The sequence below is a fragment of the Symphalangus syndactylus genome, chromosome 9 (genome assembly GCF_028878055.3).
Source record: "Symphalangus syndactylus isolate Jambi chromosome 9, NHGRI_mSymSyn1-v2.1_pri, whole genome shotgun sequence".
Classification (NCBI taxonomy): Eukaryota; Metazoa; Chordata; class Mammalia; order Primates; family Hylobatidae; genus Symphalangus; species Symphalangus syndactylus.
In genome coordinates, this window is record NC_072431.2 from 18871078 (window position 1) to 18884840 (window position 13763).

Sequence of the window (13763 nt, forward strand, 5' to 3'; positions counted from 1 at the left end):
GGCTGAGGCATGAGAATCACTTGAACCTAGGAGGTCAAGTTTTCAGTGAGCCAAGATCACACCACTGCACTCCAGCCTGGGCAACAGAGTGAGACTCTGTCTCAAAAAAAATAAAAAAGCCAGCCAGGCACAGTGGTTCACACCTATAATCACAATATTTTGGGAGTCCAAGGCCAGAGGATTGCTTGAGCTCAGGAGTTTGAGACCAGCCTGGGCAACATAGTGAGACCTCATCTCTACTAAAAAAAAAAAAAAAAAAAAAAAAAAAAATTAGCCAGGTGTGGTAGTGCATCCCTGTAGTAGCTACATGGAAGAATGAAGTGGGAGAATCTCTTGAGCCAGGAAGTTGAGGCTGCAGTGAGCTGTGATCATGCCACTGCACTCCAGCATGGGTGACAGTGAGACCCTGCCTCAAAAAAAAAATAAATAAAATACCCCCAAGCATAATGCTGAAGTACTGTCAAGTGTTTCTCAGTTAAAGAGTCTGTGATGTGCTTTACAGAGAAAATACCTGTGTTAAGATAAGTTTCATTCAGGAATGAGTGATAGTGCTGTTAGCCTTGAGTTCAATGTTAATGAATCAACAATATAGATTAGTGTATTTAAACATAAATACACAAATAATCAAGGTTATGTATTGATCAGTTGATGAAAATGTTATGACCAGAGGCTCACAGGAACCTAACTCTATACTTCCCCTAGGAACAATGGCTATTTGCTAATTCATTGTTCCCAATACCGTTATAAAGCTTGACTACCAAGATAATGAGAATCAACTATATATGTATATACAACATGGAAGGATATATATATCAAGATAATAATAGTGGTTTTCTTTGATAAGAAGAATGCAGTTGCTTTTCATTCTTTTATACTTTTCCAGATTTTTCTACCAGCAATATGTGTAATGTATATAATTGAGGAAAGTTAGTTATATAACAAAATGTAAGACCCCTGAGAAGTTGATCATGCCAGTTAAAGACCTTAGCAACATTCAGGAAGCCATAAAGGTGGGTGATAATGTTTCTGAAGGTACCAGTGGCATAACTAGCCATATGAAAGAACCAACTAAGTGAGTACTTGGTCTCTCCCTTTGGAAGTGGAAGCTAGTACAGAAAGGTGCCGAGTAATATTGTGCTCTTTCTCTTGAAAACAGAACAAAACTTCATTCTATACATGGTCAAAGGCATGGAAGGGAAAATCCTTGCTGGCTTGCCTCATCTCTGAATGAAGTTCGTTGGCCATTTGGTAGCTGAAAAGGACCTAGAATGCCTGATTTGTTCCCACACTGATGCTTAGTAGTGGAGAAAATAAAGCTGCTGTGGACCTTGCATAGCCACCCAGTCCCACACCCGAGTGGTCAGGTTAGGCTTTAAGTGAATGTGTAATTTGAAAATCAATGCTAAGACCATGAAAAAAAGCATGGCAGTATTGTGACTCTGTCAACCCCAAGCTTCCTCTGGGGAATCTGTGTGTTGTCAACATTTCACCCTCACATTACTCACAGGTGGTAGCAGCTGTGGCATCATTTTTTTATCCTTGGTTTGTTTTCAGCTCCCCTGAGACTCATATAGGGCACACCTCCCATTTATACCAACTCTTCTTTTGCAAAGGATCCCACAGGGCTTCATTAATAACTCAATCTAGCCCCAGAGGTCATTGCTGCTGCTTCTGGGGCAAAGCATTACCTGATAGCACATAGAAACCCGGGATAGTCCTTTGAATTAGGAAATAAAGGAGGGGCCAGGCTTGGTGGCTCATGCCTATAGTCCCGGCACTTGGGGAGGCTGAGGCAGGAGAATCTCTTGAGGCCAGGAGTTCGAAACCAGCCTGGGCAACGTAGCAAGACCCTGTCTCTACTAAATTAAATAAACAAACAAATAATTTATAAAAAGAAGTAGAGACTGGGCACAGTGGTTCACTCCTGTAATTGAACTAAGATAGCTCCACTGCACCTCAGCCTCAGTGACAGAGCGAGATCCTGTCTCAAAAAAAAAAAAAAAAAAAGAAGCAGAAAAGGGTTCCCACTATAGGCAGCTCAGGAAAATTACATATAACCAACTAACCTGGAATTTAAGCAAGCATTCTGACACTGACAAAGAATTAATGGCTGTCATTGACTTTGAGGTGAGGGCTTCACTCCGAGTCCAAAAAACATTTAGAGCAGGTGGACTCCAAAGAATAAACTTTTTTTTTTGAGATAGGGTCTCACTCTGTCGCCCAGGCTGGAGAGCAGTGGTGTGATCTTGGCTCACTGCAACCTCTGCCTCCCAAATTCAAGTGATTCTCATGCCTCAGCCTCCAGAGCAGCTGGGACTACAGGTACGCACCACCATGCCTGGCTAATTTTTGTGTTTTTGGTAGAGAGAGGATTTTGCCATGTCAGCCAGGCTGGTCTCGAACTCCTGACCTCAGGTCATCCGCCTGCCTCAGCCTCCCAAAGTGCTGGGATTACAGGCGTAAGCCATTGCACCTGGCCAAAAAAAAAAAAAAATTTTTTTTTTTTTTTTTGAGACGGAGTCTGGCTCTGTTGCCCAGGCTGGAGTGCAGTGGCGCAATCTCGGCTCACTGCAAGCTCCACCTCCCAGGTTCACGCCATTCTCCTGCCTCAGCCTCCCGAGTGGCTGGAACTACAGGCGCCCGCCACATACCTGGCTTATTTTTTTTTTGTATATTTAGTAGAGACGGGGTTTCACCTTGTTAGCCAGGATGGTCTCGATCTCCTGACCTCGTGATCCACCTGCCTCGGCCTCCAAAAGTGCTGGGATTATAGGCATGAGCCACCGCGCCGAGCCCAAAAAACAAACTTTAAATCAGAGAATACTCTTTGGTTGAGACAAAAATTGGACAAATCTTGAAAGGAGTACTAATGCAATGGGGTTTCCTTATACAATGTTTCCAAATTCCAAAGGAATTCATTTTCTTCTGACATAATACAGCTGGATAGGGCCTGGCACAGTGGCTCAAGCCTGTAATCCCAGCACTTTGGGAGGCCGAGGCGGGTGGATCACCTGAGGTCAGGAGTTTGAGATCAGCCTGGCCAACACAGTGAAACCCCGTCTCTATTAAAAATACAAAAATTAGCCAGACGCGGTGGTGCGCACCTATAGTCCCAGCTACTCAGGAGGCTGAGGCTAGAGAATCGCTTGGACCCAGGAGGTGGAGGTTGCAGTGAGCCGAGATCATGCCACTGCACTCCAGCCTGCGTGACAGAGCGAGACTCCGTCTCAAAAAAAAAAAAAAAGACCAAAAAAAAAAAAAAAAAAAAAACAGCTGGGTATTGGGAAGGACTACATGAAAAACCTAAGGTCAAATGCATCAAGCAGAGAAAACACAAAGCAATTAATGTGACAGAAAAGGAGGATGGTAGCTCTAAAAGAAAGGGAAATAGGGTGTTAGTATCCTTTTGACCATCATAGGCCAAGCCCTCTTCAGCAGAAAAAGGTTTCATCAGCTAAATGGCCTGGAAGCTTTTAACACAGATGACTCAAAGAAAATTCGTTTCTGCGCAGGGAAGAATAAAGTTGATTTAAAATGAGAACCAAAAAAGTCTTCCAAAACAAACATTTCTTATTAACTAACTAAAAGTCAATAAGAAAAAGAAAACAACTCAGTAGAACTATGGGCAAAGAGCATGAACAGGCAAGTCACACACAATACAAATTGCTAGAAATGTTAAGAGATGCTCAACCTCCCTTATAATTAATCAAAAACTGAAACAATAATGTAGTTATTTCTGCCTATCAGATTGGAAAAAAATTTTAAATTTATAGTATCCAGGGTTGACAAGAGGATTGGAAAACACGAATGGGGAAATACCCTCCCTGGGATTGTTAATTAGTACAACTTTTTTGGAGAGAAACATAACAATTTTTATTGCATTTTTAATGTTCATGCCCTTTGACTCAACATTTTTATTTCTAATAATTTATCTCACAAAAGCGTGCAAATGTTCAACATTTAGTATAGATTGTTTGTTTATTTCTTTAATTATTTTTGAGACAGAGTCTCTGTCACCCAGGCTGGAGTGCAGTAGCGCAGTTTCAGCTCACTGCAACCTCCGCCTCCCGGGTTCAAGTAGTTCTCCTGCCTCAACCTCCCAAGTAGCTGAGATTACAGACACCCACTACCACACCCGGGTAATTTTTTGTATTTTTAGTAGAGACGGGGTTTCACCGTATTGACAGGCTGGTCTTGAACACCTGACCTCAGGTGATCCGCTCGCCTCAGCCTCCCAAAGTGCTAGGATTACAGGCGTGAGCCACTGCGCCCGGCCGGTTTATAATATTTTAAAAACCTGGAATAGGCCAAGCACAGTGGCTCACACCTGTAATCCTAGCACTTTGGGAGGACGAGGAAGGTGGATTCCTTGAATCAAGACCAGCCTGGGTGACATGGGCGACATGGACAAACCCCATCTCTAAAAAAAAAAAAAAAAAAAAAAAATACCGGAATAACGCAACTGTCCATTCATTGAAGATGTTTAAATAACTATGGTGCTTATAATGAAATGCTATAGAGCTATGAAATAGAATGTGACATATCTTAACATAGAAGGATGCATTAAGTAGGAAAGTAAGATGCAAAGCTGTATGAATAGGGTATGGTGGTGTTTATGGGGTGACAAAAATATTCTGGAATTAAATAGTGGTAATTGGTTGCATAACATTGTGGCTATACTAAAAGACACTGAATTGTACAGTTTAAAATGGCTAAAATGATAAATTTTATGTTGTATAGATTTTACTTCAATTTTTAAAAAACAGTATGAATAACATGATCCCATTATTATGTGAAAAAAATATTTTTTAGTATGTACATAGAAAAAAACCTAGAGAGAAACACACTAAGTAATTGGCAGTGATTATCTCTGAGGGTGATAGACTGTATGTTGTTAATAACCATGTTGTATATATCTGTAATATTTGAAATTTTAATAAACAGAGGACTTAGAACTTTCATCTCCAGAAAAAAAGACACTAAATCACTTGAAAAGTACAGAAAGAGGTCTAATTATCTGAGGACAAATAACTGAGCCAGTAAAAAATTCCTTTCAGAGATAACTCAAAATAACTATTTCAGTGGGAATTGCATTATTTCAGAATCATGGGATTGTAAAGGTTTTTTGTGTGTGTACAATTCCTTAATAAAGAAAAAGGAGAACATGTACAAACCCTTCTTCAATGTAGTTAGATGCTAAAATTTAACCTTCATTGAGACTGAAAATGTAAACACTCATTTGTCTAGGAGGAATTGGTTACTAAAGTCTGTGTACCCTGAATTATGCTTCTGTTGCCAACCAAAGCATCTTCTGGGTCCTGACCTTCAGATAATAAAAGTAATTATAAGACTCATGATCAGAAGATTGGGATTCTGGTTCTAGCTAAACCACTAATTTGCCATGTGAATAGAGCCAAATCCTTTAATCTTTCTATACTTCCATTTCTTTCTAAAAATGGGGAGATGGTACTGAAAGAGATCAGGATATGCCATCCCAAAATATGCCACTTTGGCATAAGGATTATTTTGAGCTGAAGGCCACTGATGCAGGAAAAGTTCTCTGCCCTCCCTTTATCTGCCTAAAAACAGGGCATAAATTTTCCTTTGAGGAAGGTACCCCTCTATGCCAGGAAAATGAGAATGACTCATTACCAGAGATGTCACACCAAGATGACTCCTCATAAACAAGCCCTACTAAAATAACCTTTATCTTCCATTAGTTTCCTTCATATATTTCCTGGTCAATTCCCACAATATTTGTCCCTTGAAGCCCAAACCCATCTTCTTTTGTTAAGAAGGGTATACAAACTCCAAGTTCTGGCCAGGTGCAGTGGCTAACACCTGTAATCCCAGCACTTTGGGAGGCTGAGTCGGGTGGATTACAAAAATTAATGGGGCATGGTGGCACATGCCTGTAGTTCCATCTACTCAGGAGATGGAGACAGGAGAATCACTTGAACCTGGGTGTCAGAGGCTGCAGTGAGCTGAGATTATGCCACTGCACTCCAGCCTGAGCAACAGAGTGAAACTCTATCTCAAAAAAAAAAAAAAAAAAAAAAAAAATTCAAGTTCTGAGCACATCTTTGAGTTTTCACATCATCTCTGTGAAGCTTCCATGCATTTAAAAATATTAATATCAATAAAAATCATACCTTTTTTCCTGTTAATCTGTCTTTAGTCAGTTAAATTTGCAGCCTCATTCACTGAAACTAGGTGGGAAGACAAAATATTTTTCATCCTGAAGAGCACTAAATAGAATGGTAACCTTAGGTGCTTACATAAGAAATTGAAAAGCCAATCAAAATACTACATTCAGAAAATTCCGTTTAGGGCAGTGCATATTATTTTATATAATCTTAAAAGTGTCTGTTATGGCAACTAAGCACAGAGACATGACCAAATGTACATGTTTGTGATGACAGACACTAGACTGTATACTTACATGACATTTTGAAAACCTAGAAGTGAGGCATTTATAAAAGAGTGAAGGCCGGGTGCTGTGGCTCACGCCTCTAATTTCAGCACTTTGGGAGGCTGAGGCAAGCGGATCACTTGAAGTTGGGAGTTTGAGACCAGCCTGGCCAACATGGTGAAACCCCATCTCTACTAAAAATTAAAAAAAAAAAATTAGCCAGGTATGGTGGTGGGCACCTGTAATTCCAGCTACTCGGGAGGCTGAGGCAGGAGAATCACTTGAACCTGGGAGGTAGAGGTTGCAGTGAGTCAATATCACGCCACTGCCCTCCAGCATGAGCGACAGACTGAGACTTCGTCTCAAAAAAATAAAATATAAAAAAAAAAAAAAATGAAAAGCAGGGCCAAGCTTAGGGCCCAGATCTCCTTCCCACCACTTCCTTCCAAAATGTTGGCCTGTGATACTCACAGCTACAACAACTTCTCTTTAATACCTAGATATAAATCTCATTCAATAAAAACAATTAGCAGAAGAGAGAACATTCAACAGTTGCAATTACCTAAATGTCCCTCCAGTAACCATTTGAATGACTAAATCCTCTACATTGATTGTTTCAGTGAATGATAATTAAAACCAAATAATCTCCAGGCTCATTTGATTCTACAGTGACAAAATTAAACCTCTGGACATTATATTGCAAAGCTCTGAATTGAGCCAGGCAAAGCAAAACAAAAGCACAAGGAGAATTGAGTGGTGGGTGGAAGGGTGCTGGTGCATACTAGAGAAGAAAGAAGGCAACAGACACCCTTCACAGGCACATTTAACTGTAGATAGGGGAGGCCTGAGACACCGCTCCCTAGTCAGGGAGACTCCTTCCAGGCTTTGTATGTGGAATGGTGTAGTTAGATTAATACCTGCCTCCTGCTGTTTCCTTCACGTTCCATAAACCAACATGCATCTCACTTCTGCCCTCTGAAACATTGCTTCCCATATTGTTGAATCCTTTACCCAATTCCATAAGGCCTACTGGGAATATTGTTTTGGGCTTAGACATACGATTAAAGATTTTGTGGGGTTTTTTTTAATACAAGGTAAGAATTTTGCCAGACCAATACAGACTAAGATTAGATAGGCCTTCTTTTCCATATTTATAATACAGAGAGGGAGCATCATCCTGATTAAGTTAAAGCAGAGATTGTGTTATACTCATCATTGTGCCCTCAGAGGTTAGTGAAGCACACAGTAAGTTCACAAAAATACTCTTTGACCTGAACTTAATGCAAAGTATGTTGAACTAAAATCTATGCCCAACAATATTAATATACAAATTGTACATTAATAAATCATTCCAAAGCACCATGTTTGTTGCAATTTTTAAATACTTAAAATAGCAGGTGGGCAGACTTGATAAATTGTTGCTCTATAGTATATGTTAATACCAGGGGCCAGGCGCGGTGGCTCACGCTTGTAATCCCAGCACTTTGGGAGGCCGAGGCGGGCGGATCACGAGGTCAGGAGATCGAGACCACAGTGAAACCCCGTCTCTACTAAAAATACAAAAAATTAGCCGGGCGTGGCGGCGGGCGCCTGTAGTCCCAGCTACTCGGAGAGGCTGAGGCAGGAGAATGGCGTGAACCCAGGAGGCAGAGCTTGCAGTGAGCCGAGACTGCGCCACTGCACTCCAGCCTGGGCAACAGAGCGAGACTCCGTCTCAAAAAAATAAATAAATAAATAAATAAATAAATAAAATAAAAAAATACCAGGATCTCAGCTTTCCTCTGCAGGACAAGCACTTCTAGGTAGATGTCAAAGTCAAAAATTTGGGTAGTTCAGCACCTTCTATAATCTACCAGTGAATCAACACTTATAAAGCACTTACTGGCCGGGCGCGGTGGCTCACGCTTGTAATCCCAGCACTTTGGGAGGCCGAGGCGGGTGGATCATGAGGTCAGGAGATCGAGAGCACGGCGAAACCCCGTCTCTACTAAAAATACAAAAAAATTAGCCGGGCGTGGTGGTGGGCGCCTGTAGTCCCAGCTACTCAGGAGGCTGAGGCAGGAGAATGGCGTGAACCCAGGAGGCAGAGCTTGCAGTGAGCCGAGATTGCGCCACTGCACTCCAGCCTGGCCGACAGAACGAGACTCCGTCTCAGAAAAAAAAAAAAAGAACTGTGAAAATCTGAATAAGATCTGTAGTTATGGTTAACATTGTACCAGCATCAGTTTGCTGGTTGTGATAATATTAGCACTGAAGAAAGATGAGTGAAGGATATAGGGGAACTCTCTATACTATTTTGCAACTTCTTATGAACATAAATTTTTTTTAAATAAAAAATTTAAATAATGTACAATTATAGGAATTATATATAGAATATGAAAACTGACACTTTTAATTAGAACTATCAAGTAAAAAATTTACATTGCGGAGATTCTCAATTGCAAACATTAGCACCATTTTCTTTCTTTTTGTTTTGAGACGGAGTCTTACTCTGTTGCCCAGGCTGGAGTGCAGTGGCACAGTCTCATCTCACTGCTGCTGCCTCTGCCTCCCAGCTTCAAGCGATTCTCCAGCCTCAGCCTCCTGAGTAGCTGGGAAAACAGGCACCCTCCACCACACCCAGCTAATTTTTGTATTTTTAGTAGAGACAGGGTTTCGCCATGTTGGCCACACTGGTCTTGAACTCCTGGCCTCAAGTGATCCTCCCACCTCGGCCTCCCAAAGTGTTGGGATTACAGATGTGAGCCACCACGCCTGGCCTAACACCATGTTTACTATTGTGTAGTTCTCCATATTCTGACCCATTCCAAAAACTTAATAAAAGATTGACATCCTAAATTGGTACCCAATAGTCATGATTAATAAGAAGCAAATTTAATTTTACTAACCTAGAGCCAAAGTTGCCAATCAAAATTTCAAGAATAATTGCTTACACTGAGATAGTCTGTTCTCACTTCTGTAAGCCAAGGCCTGTCATCTACTGTGCAGGAACCACCAAAAATGCAGTGTGATTATAGAGGCATGGGTTTAATTGAATGTGCTAAATAAAACCTTGTTATATGCAAAAATCTAATGTAATTTTCATCTGTAATCCTTCACTTGTGAATTTTGTCTGAATTATGTATATATGGTACACATAATTTTGTAAATAAACACCTACTCATTAAACAACAACAAAAAACCACCATTAACCCTGTGGCAGTCATAGTGATGGCATGTGGCAGCAGCAACAGCAGTGCACATGTGTTAGGGCTCTCCAAATGCACTGTGCTAAGGGTTCGCATCGATTTATTTCCTCCTCACAACAGCCATCTGAGGAAGTACCAGCCCTTTATTCGGATGAAAGTATTGAGACACAGACAGGTTAAGTAACTGAGTTACAGAGGTACTAACAGTAACTGGCAGAGCAGAGAATTTCTGATTCCATGTCTACTGCTTTGCCCATATGTAACAGTGCCTTGATCTTTACTTATCTCTTCACTTTCAGCTTCCCTTCTGTCAATCCATGTATAAGTTTTCCCATTGCTGCCATAACAGATTACCACAAATTTAGTGGCTTAAACAATACAAATGTGTTATGTAACAGTTCTGAAGGTCAGAAGTCCAAAATGAATCTCACTGGGCTGAAATCAAGGGAGCAGCAGAACTGTGCTCCTTCTGGGGTCTCTAGAGAAGACTCAGTTTCCTGATCTTTTTCCAGCTTTAGAGGCTACCTGCATCCCTTGGCTTATGGCCTCATCCCTCCACCTTCAAAGCCAGCAACATCAGGCCATGTCATTTTCACACTGCCATTTCCCTGTTTCTCTTCTGCCTCCCTCCTCTGTTTATAAGTACTGTTATGGTTACACTGGGCCCACCTGGATAAGACAGGCTAATCTCCTTATCTCAAGGTCGTCTGATTAACATCCTTAATTCTATCTGCAGCCTAAATTCCCTTTTGCCATATAACCTAACAAAATCACAAATTCTGAGAATTAGGACTAAGACATCCGGGGGTGGGGGGTGGCGGGGGGCAGCATTGTTCTGCCTGTCACTAGCCATAATGCTGGCATTGAAGTAAGCTTTTTACCACTTCAGGTGTATTTAACCCTTGTTAAATGTTTCAAATGCTATTTCTTTGCTTTTCCAGTAAGTTTTATTCAAACTTTTTCATTTATATGTTTATATTCTTGCCTTATTAGCAATTCAGCATGGTTTAGGAATAAACACTGGAGTAAAGAAAATTATAATTTATGTTCTCACTTAAAAGCATGAGCTAAGCTATGAGGACACAAAGGCACAAGAATGATGCAATGAATTCTGGGGACTTGCGGGGGAAGGCTGGGAGGCCAGTGAAGGATGGAAAACTACATATTGGGTACAGTGTACACTGCTCAGGTGACAGGTGCACTAAAATCTCAGAAATCACCACTAAAGAACTTATCCATGTAACCAAAAACCACCTGTACCCCAAAAACTATTGAAATAAAAAAATATAAAAAATAAAATTTTAATTTTAAAAAATCAGGCTGGCTGGCCATGGTGGCTCACGCCTGTAATTTCAGCACTTTGGGAGGCCAAGGCGGGTAGATCATGAGGCCACGAGATCAAGACCATCCCGGCTAACATGGTGAAACTAAAAATATAAAAATTAGTGGAGCATGGTGGCGTGTGCCTGTAGTCCCAGCTACTCAGGAGGCTGAGGCAGGAGAATCGACTGAACCCAGGAGGCGGAGGTGGAAGTGAGTGCAGATCACGCCACTGCACTCCAGCCTGGGCGACAGAGCGAGTCTCTGTCTCAAAAATAAATAAATAAATAAATAATCAGTCTAGTTTTGGGCCAAATCCAGTATGCAAATATTTAAGTTTCTATGTAGGCCAGGTGCGGTGGCTCACGCCTGTAATCCCAGCACTTTGGAAGGCCAAGGCAGATAGATCGCTTGTGTCCAGGAGTTTGAGACCAGCCTGTGCAACGTAGTGAGACCCTGTCTCTATGAAAAACGCAAAAATTAGCTGGGTGTGGTTGCACACACCTGCAGTCCCAGATACTCATGAGGCTGAGATGGGAGGATCGCTTGAGCTCAGGAGGTTGAGGCTGCAACGACCTGTGATCACACCACTGCATTCCAGCCTGGGAAACGGAGGGGGATACTCTGTCTAAAAAAGAAAGAAAAGGCTGGGTGCAATGGCTCACGCCTATAATCCCAGCACTTTGGGAGGCCGAGGCGGGTAGATCGCGAGGTCAGGAGATGGAGACCATCCTGGCCAACATGCTGGAACCCCATCTCTACTAAAAATACAAAACTTAGCCGGGTGTGGTGGCTCGCGCCTGTCGTCCCAGCTACTCAGGAGGTTGGGGCAGGAGAATCGCTTGAACCAGGGAGGCGGAGGTTGCAGTGAGCTGAGATTGCGCCACTGCACTCCAGCCTGGGCGACAGAGCGAGACTCTGTCAAAAAAAGAAAAAAAGAAAAAAAAAGAAAAAAGAAAAGAGAAAAGAGAATAGTTGTGCCCACGTCAAAGGAAAAATTGTCTCTGCGGTTCCACTGAGTCCCAGTAGGTGGCGGTAACACCATACAAACCGGTTCCAGCTTGATCTCTTTATTGAAAGAATCCATCTCCTTTTGTCATTGAGGTTACCGCATTTTAGTATGACTTGATGGGCCCTGTCTGTAATTTAACAATATTGGAATCAAATTCTGATATCTAATCACATGGATGTAAGCTCTATTAGATTTCAATTAGCATTCACTCTAATTTGATTATAAGGCTTCAGCCATTCAAATGGCTAATAGGGAGACATTTAGATAATTGCAGCTGTCTAGGGTTATTACATTTGCTATCATTTTCACAGAGTGATTCATGTAAAGACTGGGCCATAAAATCTGTCTGTGTTGGTGGAGACAAGCCATGATGGCTTACTGGGGTAGGCAGCACTATTAAGCATTTTGCTATTGTGGTCTGGCATTTGGGATTTTTTAAATTAGGATGGCAAATATGATGGATATTTAGGATTAGTGTTTACCATTTATCTGTATTCCAAAGAAATAGCCTTGATTATTCATCCACAACATTGTTTCATTTGACAAAAAAAAGCATTAGCCAAGTTTCCTTTTCATCTTTTTTAATTGAACTGAATTACATTTAAATTGAATATATTAACCACACCAAAACTTACCTCCTGCACAAAAGCCTTCCTCAGTAAATGGAATCAGGATATTTGTTCTCACCTAAGATTATTCCTACGTGTCAACACTAGAGAGAGGTGTTTGACCAAAACTGCCGGAGCCCTTGGCAAGGATGTTAAAGACTTGCTTTAAGTATAAAAGGAACAGTTGGATTAAATGACCTTAAAGGTCACTTCTAGCTCTTACAGTCTAAGAGTTTAGAGATCAATAACAGCAAAAAATGTCCCTGTCCCAAACAGCTGTCAGATCCTAGGAGCAGAAGCAGCTAGGATCTTGAAGTAACCCACATGTGATGTGTTATTCTAGGTGGAGCAGCAGGGCCTGCTCTAGAGAGGTTGGCAAGTTCACCTATAGAAAGTCACCCTCTGCTCTGTGTGGGCCCCCAAGAGCCAATTCAAGTCTGGAAAAGTCATCAGTGAAAACTCATGTGTTGTGTTGCGTTTTGTTTTGTTTTTGAGATGGTGTATTGCTCTGTCACCCAGGCTGGAGTGCACTGGCACTATCTGGACTCATTGCAACCTCCGCCTCCCAGGTTCACGCGATTCTCCAGCCTCAGCCTCCTACGTAGCTGGGATTACAGGCAAGCACCACCATGCCTGGCTAATTTTTGTATTTTTAGTAGAGACGGTGTTGGCCAGGTTGGCCTTGAACTCCTGACCTCAAGTGATCTGCCCACTTTGGCCTCCCAAAGTGCTGGGATTACAGGTGTGAGCCACCATGCCTGGCCAGAGCCACTGTGTCTGGTCTGGTTTTATATCCAGTATTTTATAATCTGTACCCACAGATAACTTGACAATTTGCCAATATGACTTCGAAATTATATTCTGTTCAAGATAATAAATGTAGTCTCTGAAGGCTTAAAACCAAAATGTGAAGGAGGCTTGCATTTTTTTGTAGTTGTTCTGCTAGAAAATATTTCTCACGTACCAATAGGAAAACATTAATATTCATAAATACCCCTACATCCTCAGAGGTCTAAGACATTTTATTTTAGAATATAATCTCTTAGAGTTCAGGACTGCATCTTTATAGTCCCAAGTTTTTTTGCAGGACCTAGCTCCAGGTTCCAAGACAACATAGTCAAGTACTAGATTCAGGGGGTACATGTGCATGTTTGTGACAAGGGTGTATTAAGTGATGCTGAGGTTTGGGTATAATGGAACCTGTCACCCAGGTAGTGAGCATA